General features: G+C 43.8%; 1 long non-coding RNA gene across 1 annotated transcript; it reads left to right on the top strand.

Annotated features, from left to right (window-relative positions):
* The first annotated feature begins 8,816 nt into the window (after positions 1 to 8,816).
* LOC106725794 lies at positions 8,817 to 9,766 on the top strand. Its single transcript, XR_001361752.1, has 3 exons — positions 8,817 to 9,064; positions 9,237 to 9,285; positions 9,734 to 9,766. It is a non-coding gene; the product is annotated as an uncharacterized LOC106725794 (long non-coding RNA).
* The last annotated feature ends 1,021 nt before the right edge of the window (positions 9,767 to 10,787 follow it).

Below are 10,787 nucleotides of genomic sequence, written 5' to 3' on the forward strand. Positions count from 1 at the left end.
TAAATAAGACAGTTTAGCCTGTCTTTCTACTCCTAAACATATTTCACAACTTGCCACAGTCTCACACATTTTTAAAATTACTACTAATCCCCCATTACTTCTAGTACAAAGGATTTGCTAAGACCTTTTAATAACCTGACAAAGCGACTTATAGGAATATTACATGATGAAAAGTAAGCTTTCATAAGGCTTTCCTGATACACATAAGAGATTAATGCCGTTATAGCACCGTTACCTTTTAAATCCATCCATCAATCAAAGTTATATGTGAAATACTTCTCACGTGTTCAGCTTTCTGTTGGACTTTGGTTTCAAAAAGAGAGAAGGTTTCATGAAAAACAACTTTATGTCACAACTGTACTCCGCAGTTGGCAAATACACCAGACAAATAGTGTATTGCACTTGCCAGAGTCGATGGTCATTGATTTCTGCGTGTGTCAGCAGACATTTACTGGTTTGAGGACTCGAAAATATGAAGCTAGGCTTTTTACTTTTATGAGCAGGAAAGTAGAGTATCACCAAAGAGGGTAAACCTGGGAGCCTGTAGCTGGGTTCTAGTCATGGCTTTCTAACTAGCTTCGAACCCCAGATACACAGGTATAATCTCTCAGGACCCTAAGTATTTATCCCCCCAAGATTTATGAAGGTATACTTGACAAGTAAAATCTGTATATATTTAAGGTATACAAATGTTGCAATGGACATGGGGTTGTGGATTTCTCTTAGAGATCCTGATTTCATTTCCTTTGGGAATATACCTAGAGGTAGGATTGCAAGATCATATATGATAGTTCTATTTTTAATATTTTGAGGTTCCTACTAGTTTCCATAATGGCTGTACCAATCTACCTTCCCATCAACAATGCACAAGGGTTTCTTCCCTTTTCTCCACACCCTCACGAACACGTATTATCTCTTGTCTTTTGTATAATAGCCATCCTAAAAGGTGTACAGTGATATCTCACTGTGGGTTTGATTTCCATTTCTCTGATGATTAGACATATGCAGAACCTCTTCATATATCCGTTGGCTATTTGTATCTCTAGTTTGGAAAAATGCTTATTCAGGTCCTCCGCCCATGTTAAAAATCAGGTTATTTGTCCTTTGTTTGCTACTGGGTGGTAGGAGTTCCTTATATATTTTGGATATTAACCCCTTAATTTTTATTTTTTTTAATCTTTATTGTTGAAAGTATTATATAAGTCCCCCCTCTTCCCAACTGACCTCTTCCAGCCTGCCCCCCGCACAGCACCCCCAGGCCCTCACCACCCCATTGTCTGTGTCCCTGGGTTATGCATATATGCATACAAGTTCATTGGTTGATCTCCCACCCACCCACCCTCCCCTGTCTTCCCTCTGAGGTTTGACAGTCTGTTCCATGCTTCTATGTCTCTGTTGACCTTTTATTTTTAAACTGATGACTTGAGGGGGGTGGGTGGTTCTAGAAGCCCAGTCTATTGCCCTTTGGGAACAGATTCCTGCCAGTGTGATACTACTGCGATCTGGAAAGCCGGCCCCTAGATGATAAGTTCCTAGGGCAGGGGTCTTGACTGCTTATTAACTGTTAACTCCCCCCCCCCCCCGGAAAAACACCTGTAGATGCCCAATAAAAACCTCTTGAATGCTGAACAACTGAGGCATGGCTAGCCAGCAGACTTCCATTTCCAATTCAGACTTAGCTCTGCTGGTAGCTCTTAAGCTATGAATCTAAAAATTCCTAGCCAGCACACATGTGGAGAAACCACAAAGGGAACGAAAATCTGCAATGACAGCTTCCATTGCTGTCAGGTTGAGCATCCCAAGACTCCAATCCGCCATCTACAGGTTGGATTATTGATGATATACCCAAAGAGCGTGACTTACCCCCAAATCCCCGTATGTTAAACAAAGGTCTTTTCTCGATGGAACAGATGCCTATTGTATTGATGCCGCCCTACGTGATAATAACTGACTTCTCCAATGGGTCCCTGACTCACTAGCCTCAACTGCCACCACCAGTCCCATGTGCCAGTGGCAGTTTTCCATGGGTCCAGATATACGATCAAATCCAAGGAAACTAAAGGGAAGGCAGAGATCGTGTTACTGGTGCACACTGTTCTCAGATTGAGAAAGTACAACCTCGGCTCCACTCCCAGAGATCCAGTTTGACTGGATGTTCCATAACAAGGCTGCCAATGGGCTGGACCCATCCCAGGAAGGGTGGGGAGAGTTACAAAAGCCATCCCTGCCCTTAGCACAACCCAGCCAGTAAGCAGGAGAGGGGACTGTTTTTCCTAAACTTAGTTCTCAAACTCTGAGAACTCCTACCCCCAGTATTTGCTAGTATTGTTTTGTTCACAATTACTTTTCTTTTTTAGAACTGAAAACATTCGTGTGGAGTATCTTTGAGGTTGGCCACACATTTGCGCTTCTTTAAGTTCCCAGCTAATGGAAAGTTGGGAGCCACTGTGATTTTCTCAGGAAGCTTTAGCATGCCTCATCAGAAACACATTCCATATTAAGTGATATTTGACAATGATGGGATTGAGAGTTTCAAAATACATATTAGTTTCTCAACAAAAGAAGTCATGATTAGATGTGTCATAGTTTTTTCCCCTTTTTTAAAAAAAATATTTTTATTGATTGCAGAGAGGAAGGGAGAAGAAGAGAGAGATAGAAACAATCATCAATGATGAGAGAGAATCATTGATCGGCTTCCTCCTGCATGCTCCCTACTGGGGATCGAGCCTGCAACCCAGGCATGTACCCTTGACTGGAATCAAACCTGGGCCAATGCTCTATCCATTGAGCCAAACCAGCGAAGGCTCTTTTTGTTTTTCTGATACCTGTGTTTAGAAGTGAAGTTCGACACCATGGCATTTGACTTCCATTAACATTCAGATTAACCAATTACTGACGTATCATTAGCTAACTTCCAAAAGTGACTCAAAGGTAACCATTATTTCTTTTAGTAAACATGAAGTTACAAATGAAAGAATGTAAGTATTAGTAATATTCTTCATTCTCTTGTTTGGACCCTTTGTTTAATAGGTATGGAAACTGTGTTTTCAAAAGTTAAATAAGCCCGGCCGGTGTGGCTCAGTGGTTGAGCATCGATCTATGAACCAGGAGGTCGCAGTTCGATTCCAAGTCAGGGAACATGCCCGGGTTAGGGGCTCTATCGCCAGTGTAGAGTGTGCAGGAGGTGGTCGATCAATGATGTTTCCATCTCTCCCTCTCCCTTCCTCTCTGAAATCAATTAAAATCAACTTACTACTGGGAATGCCATTGAAAATTTATGATTTGTTGTAAAATTTGGGGGAATCAATACCGACTTTCTTTTATACAGGATTTGTAAGATTTCAGGGCATTTCAAGTTTTCTTATGCCATAGCTGATCCTAAATGCTTTTGAAATGATGATATGCTGTGATTCTGTGCTATTAGTTTTATGCTATTTTTAGTATCATCAGTATTCACAGTTTACAACACCTCCATTCCTGGAGGGGAGGCCCTGCTCCAGTTCCTATTTCACAGCGTGAGATTGGCTCTGACTCTCCGCTGTGCTTTTGGTTCCTGCTGGCCAGCTCTGTCCTGCCTGTCCCCCCCTCCCCCCACCAAAGGAGACCCATCCAAAGCTTTATCAAATTGCTTGATTTAACTTTGACAGAAGGACCCCTGGGTGGTGTTTAGTTCTCTGTTAGATCTGGATAATAGCTCCACATGGTTGGATGAATTGCTGCTAAATGATGTTTGATACCCTAATATACCTCCAATACCCTATTATAGAATGGTGAAAAAGGAAAGAATATATATATATATATATATGCCTAATATGCAAAATGTCCCCCTCGGGAGTTTGACCAACCTGGAGTTTGACTGCTCACTATGAAGTGTGCTGACCACCAGGGGGCGGCGTGGCAGCCAGCAACCTCTAGGGACCCTACCTGTGCACAAATTTCGTGCACTGGGCCTCTAGTAACTACAATAACAACAACTTAAACTCATTTTAAATAAGGCAACATAGGAAACATTACACAGCAGCTATGGTTCCATAGCACATGTTTCTCAACGGGCAGGAATAACAAGTTTCCTTTTTCTTGCCAGAAGTGTGAGCTCCTGGGTCAGCCACTCTGGCTACCAATGGAGTATTTGCCCCTTGTCCATTGGCAAATGTGGCCATATCTAAAAAGGCTTTGAAGAGGAAGCTCTTGTGAGGGCTGTATCAATTTCAAGCACATTTGATATCTCATGGGTTTAGGAGTCTGAGGTTGGCTTTAATGCCCAAGTAATCATAAGCTCTTATTGTTGGCCAGGCATGAGTTCTCTGGAAATACACCCATCTTTAAAAAAAAATTTTTTTTCAATCATATTTCCATTTGCTTAACTCCTGGGTCAAGTAACCAGGGATTAGTCAGTCTTTAACTCCACAATCCTGAGAATGTCTTTCTCTAAAAATAGGATGGGGCTCTGCCGGTCCCTCAGTCCTAAGTTGAACTTGGGTTCTGCCTCCTTGTTCTATCACATGCCGTGAGGGCTAAGCTTTGTCCTCTTTAGACTCAGCTTTCACAGGGACCCATCTCAACTGAAGCTCTCCTACTTCTTACTGAAATTTGACTTAAGGTTGGATGACAAAAAAAAAAAAAAAAAAGAAAAAAAAACCAAAAAAAAAAAAAAAAAAAAAAAAGGCAAATAAACGCAAGAAGTAAATACAAAAAAAACAGGTCAAGAGTCCAGCCCAGAAGAAATAGAGTAGTTTTCTCTCTTTTGATTCCACCTTTATCCCAGGGAAGAGGGCATTATTAAAAGGAGATTGCCTAACCCCGTGGTCGGCAAACCTCGGCTCGAGAGCCACACGCGGCTCTTTGGCCCCTTGAGTGTGGCTCTTCCACAAAATACCACGTGCGGGCGCGCACGTACAGTGCAATTGAAACTTCGTGGCCCATGCGCAGAAGTCGGTATTTTGTGGAAGAGCCACACTCAAGGGGCCAAAGAGCCGCATGTGGCTCGCGAGCCGCGGTTTGCTGAGCCGCAGTTTGCCAACCACTGGCCTAACCATGTGGGTGGAGGAAATGGCCTGCAGTGAGGCTATGATAAGCTTCTCAGATAGTGAAAGAAAGAGGGGCTTTGGTGTCAGGGTGACCTGGCTTAGACCCCTGGGCCTCACCCACTACCCGGGCAAGTCCCCTCCTAGCGCCTCCTAGTCACTGAGCCTCAGGTATATCATCTACCCGTCCCAGGATTGTTGCAAGGATTAACTGATTTGTGGTGTCAAAAAGAACCTGTCAACTTTCATGACAAACAGTGGGCACCAATTCATCTGTTTGACACTTGGCCCCAAGTTGCCCCATGAAGAATCTGTCTGTTAGAAAAGAGAGTGCACTCAAGTTTGTCAAATATTTAGAAATTTTTCCTACCCAGCACTGACCATTCAAAGCAAAGACGAGGGGTCAAACCTGAGAGCTTAATGGGGCCTCTGAGAAGACGCAGACGTCTACTTTAGGACCTAAAGGTGCCCGTTTCATTATTCATCATTTCTCATAGCCTCTCTCTCAGGCCACCATTTTGAAGTCCTGTTTCATACTTACAATTCTTCTACTTTTTGCTCAGCCACATTCCATGAATGTAACACGAGTGGCCTGTGAAACAAGCTGCCTCGACTGAGACCAGCCAGCGGCAGCATGTGGACGAAAGTAGGAGGATGGGGGAGGGGGAGGGAAAGAGTGGATGCCTGACTTTGAAGGCTGGTATGAGGAATGTTTGGCCAGTGTGGGAGTTTTATGCATAAGAGAGGGGAACTTTGTGATTCGATTTCTAGGAATTTAAGCTACGGGAAGACATAAAAAAGTACACAGAGTTGTTCACCCAGGATATCCGTGACAGCACTGCTTGTAAAAACATTGGAGGCCACCTAACTGGTGGGATTTAGGATGATTTTTTTGTTTGTTTTTGGTTAAGTTTATATGATTTTCTCTGTTTTCCGAAGCATTTGAAATGAGTATATGTGGCTTTTACAAAACCCAGCAAATTAATGTCCATTTTGACTTTTTAAAAGCGAGCTTTCGGTGAGATTGAGAAACTTCTTGAAAGATTTTACTTCTTTCTTTTCAAGAAAGTTGTCTGGAAGAATCATTGTCTGGAAGTATCCCTACCATTTAGCATTTAGCATAACATGTTGGCAGATTTTAAAGTAAAAAAAAGCAGCACTCTGCCTGGTACCTTGGTGCACACATATCGGACAATTGCAGTGAGTTATCGGTACAGGCCACAGCGCTCAGGTGAGACAGTGCGGGTCCTCCCCCACCAAAGGGCATTGGTGAGATGGCGAGATCCGGCCTGGAGGCCACCCTGTGGGGAGGCGGGATGGACACAGAGCTGTCATGGAGAGTTGACTGAAGAGAGGAAGTCCCACTTCCCAGGGCTGCAGAGTTCCATCGGGGAAGTGAAGGGTTGCGAGTCTCTCCAGGGGCCCCGCAGGGCATTCAAAGTGGAGGACAAAGCTGCCCCAGGGTTTTTTTCTAGGACAGAAATACGTGCCTGATTCCACTGTTCTCACCTTGAGGTCTAAGACACAAGACGGTGGTTGGTAGTGGCAGCTGTGGCCACTATGGTGGTAGGATGACCAACTCTCTTGGTTTGCCTGGGACTTCCCCGTTCTAGTGGCGCAAGTCCCACATTGAACCCCAGGAACCCCTCAGTCCCAGGCAAAACCAGATGGATGGTTGCTCTCCTTATATGGTGGGCACATCAGCAGTGATCAGGGGAGGTACCAGGATGGGCAGCAAAAGATTGTGGAGGCCATGGCAACCAAACGAGAGAAGATGGCAGTTGCCATAGTGACAGGGATGGGGTCTATTAGAAGAGATGTGAGGATACAGTGATGCCATTGGCAACATGGAGCTGGGCTCCAAGTTATAAGCGGTGCTGACAGCTCCAGCAAGAAGGAAGGGGTTTCCAGTTTCCCACTCTTGTCACCAGGAGATCGAAGGCATTGGGATGGAGGTGGAGGGCTGGTACTGGTGGCTAGGATTCCAGAAACTGCATTCACAGAGGCCACGTATTCTTATCATTCTTATCTGCCTGTGTCTCTCCAGTTGTCCTCCCCCACACTTGGAACTGGAGAGCATTAGCTGGTTCTTTGCAGACTTTATCTGGTTTGACTGGTCTTTTAGGGGCTAGAGTTACCTTTAGGTCATATACACATTATCACTTATCTTTCTTGTTCATGGCCCTCTGTAACAAAACAAACAAAAAATCCCTAGCATTTAAAAAAGTCCCTCCCTCCCCCCACTCCCTTCCTCCCTTTCTTCCTTTCTCTCCCTCTCCCTCTCCCTCTCCCTCTCTCTTTCTTTCTGTTGCCAGGCAATGGAGTACACCTTAGAGAATAATTCACTGAGGCGTTTTGCCAATGGGGAAAAGTCAAGGGTTGGTAACTGCTCCAAAGTAAACATTGAAAACTAGCACTTGGGTAGAAAACAAATCCACAGGCTCTTTGCTGGTTAAAACTAGATCCCTGGTTCACTGGTGGGGAAACAGGTTCTAGTTAGATGCTCTGAGGGCCTCGCATACCTGGGGCACTCGAAGTTCATGGTCTTAACCAACGGCAGTGGCCGAGAACAGGTTTCGCAATGTTCGGTTTTGCTGTCTCCCAGGCAAGTGGCTCTAAGTGGGAATTTCTCTGAGTAGAAAGGTCTCCTGTAGCCAGGCTTTGCTTCCTCCGCTCTCCATGTTAGCCCCTGCTGCAGCCACTATTCCCTGGGCCTTGCTGCAGCAAATAGTACTTCCCTCAGCATTTCCGAGTTGAGATGGAGTCTTGATCACCATTTCCTCCCTCTTTTTATTTGGTTAATAACATCACATAGGTTTCAAGTGTAGATTTCTATGATCTGTATATTGTTGCATTGTGTGCCCACTACCCGAAGTCAAACCACCTTCCATCACTATATATTTGCCCCCCCCCACATTGATTGCCATTTCTGTTTTTTCTCCCTCCCTCTTCCTTCCTTCCTTCCTTCCCTCCTTCCTTCCCTCCCTCCCCCCTCTCCTTCCCTCCCCACCGTTTTCCCCTAATGAGGGCAGCTCTGTAATCTCCATCAGCTCACCACCATCTCTTCAGTTCCTTCTATTCCTTTACAGCCCAGCCCCCGCAGCTAAAGCTGTCCTCACAGCCAGTGTGTGGCTTGGGGCTCTCTCATGGAGGCATAGCCTTGCTCCTCAGATCTTTGTTTCTTTAGATCCACAAGAGTATAACATGCCTGGCCAGGGTGGCTCAGTGGTTGAGCACTGACCTAGGAACCAGGAGATCAACAATTCGGTTCAGGTCAGGGCACATGCCTGAGTTGCAGGCTTGGTCCCCGGGGGTGGGGGTGGTGGTGTGTGAGTGCAAGAGGCAGCCAATCAATGATTCTCTCTCATCATTGATGTTTCTATCTATCTCTTCCTTTCCCTTCCTCTCTGAAATCAATAAAACATATTTTTTTAAAAAGAGTATAACATACTAGCACATCTGCATTTTTCTATGATTCAGCGTCCCTGGCTCCACATTCACAAAATTTCGAATGCTCTGGAGGGACGGGATGTTCGCTACAACATTGGCCACAGTGACAATGCTTCAATGTACTTTTCATTATATAGTCATGAACAGAGGCAAGCGGCCGGCTGAAGTGGTTGGGAGTGGAATGTTTGGGCCATGGGGCATGGTGTCGGGAAGGCTCCCCACGTGTCTGTACTCATACTTGTTTTCTCCTTTTCAGTTTCTACCTTTGAAAGTATGCCGTTCTTTTTCCTTTTTTTTTTTTTTTAAACACTGGCATGGAACAAATAGAACTTTGACTGGTTTCACAATTTATATGGCTGATTTCATAAACGACCATGTTTCACATTACATAATGTTCTCACAGTTTACAAGTAATTTTTTTTTTCATCTTTAGGGCATAGGGCTTTCACGTTGGTATGCTTGGAGGGGCAAAGAGTAAAATACTGGAGGGGAATCTGATGTAAGGGGCTATGCACTTTCCTGGTACAAACCACACACCTCCTCCCCTGCGCCCACAGTTTATGTTGAATGGCCGGTCCAGGCAGCCTGTGGTGAGGCTTCTCCCAACAGGGATGCTGCCCGTGGGTTCACTGTGGTGTGAGGGTCTTGTGACAGATTTTTGGCCCCTTTTGCTCATCTTGGGCTTCTGCTGCCTCAGCCCCGTTCAACCATCATGGTACTTTCCTTCGTTCAAGGTTTACTTTATGATTTGATTTTTGCTAGAGACCCTTGGATATCAGGAGCTTCGACTGCCTAAGGAATGCGTGTTGTTGTAAGTACCATGCTTTTCTCATGTTAACTTTAGACATAGATTTGTGTTGTAAGGTTTCCTGTCAACAGAACAACAAACAGAATAATCTCTAAACCACACGATCCAACAGCAAGATAGGTCATTGTTCTAAACACCATCAAAGGCGGCCATAAAATTGGTACCTATTTTGAAGATAATATCAAATATTTACTAAACTAATATCAACTAATTATACAGTAATTAAACAAGCCAGGAACAAATATTCCTTCCCCCAGGATAATAACATGAAGTAAGCTTACAATGCTTTTTGTCAGATGGCCTCAGGGTTTCCTAAATGGGAATATGTTAAACTTTGTTATATATTTGAGAATTAAGAAAAGTCATTTCTCTGTATAGCCTGATTGTCTAACTGAGTTTATATTTTCTTATTTTTAACTTCTGTCTTTGTGTCTTAAAATTGTTCCTACAGCCCTACCAGTTTGGCTCAGTGGATAGAGCGTCGGCCTGTGGGCTGAAAGGTCCCAGGTTCGATTCCGGTCAAGGGCATGTACCTTGGTTGCAGGCACATCCCCAGTAGGAGGTGTGCAGGAGGCAGCTGATCGATGTTTCTCTCTCATCGATGTTTCTAACTCTCTATCTCTCTCCCTTCCTCTCTGTAAAAAATCAATAAAATATATTTTAAAAAAATTGTTCCTACAAAAAATCACACCACTGGGTTCAAGGCAAAGTTATGACGTAGGTGAAGTTTGAATTCAGTTGCTTCTACCTCCTCAGCTTTCTTTTCCTTGTTCCTGCTACTACTTAACCCCCTTATGTAGCCTAAGCGGGGCCCCATTCAGGCTTTGTCTGAAGAACACCATAGAACAGGGGTCCTCAAACTTTTTAAACAGGGGGCCAGTTCACTGTCCCTCAGACCGTTGGAGGGCCGGACTATAGTTAAAAAAAAAAACAACTATGAACAAATTCCTATGCACACTGCACATATCTTATTTTGAAGTAAAAAAACAAAACGGGAACAAATACAATATTTGTATTTGCATGTGGCCCGCGGGCCGTAGTTTGAGGACCCCTGCCATAGAAAAAGAGTAAACCCCATTACGATTCCAAGGAAAATGGCAAGAAAACACCAAATCAAAGAGCATAAGGAGAATATGAACAGGTACAAGCTAAGTGTACTGCTTAAGAAACAAGAATTCGAGAGAAAAGCTCAAAGATTCTACAAAAAGAAGAAAATAAAAGTGTTCAAAATATTGAGCAAAAAGACTAAAAAGGGCCAACCAAACTTGAATTTACAAATGAAGAACCTTCTTAAAACATATTTAAAAAAAAATCAGACATTTTGTGCTTAATCAAGGGTTAAACACCTGCTGTCTGTTGAGTTCTTTGGCATATGTAATGCATGTCCCCACAACTAAAGTTGTAAGTGTAAACTGGATCACTAAGCTATACTAAATATAAAACACCCAAATATTTTTGCTCTTGTAAAAGACAATTTTCTACATATGCTCTACACAATATGACGT

This window comes from Myotis brandtii, unplaced genomic scaffold (genome assembly GCF_000412655.1).
Source record: "Myotis brandtii unplaced genomic scaffold, ASM41265v1 scaffold187, whole genome shotgun sequence".
NCBI lineage: Eukaryota > Metazoa > Chordata > Mammalia > Chiroptera > Vespertilionidae > Myotis > Myotis brandtii.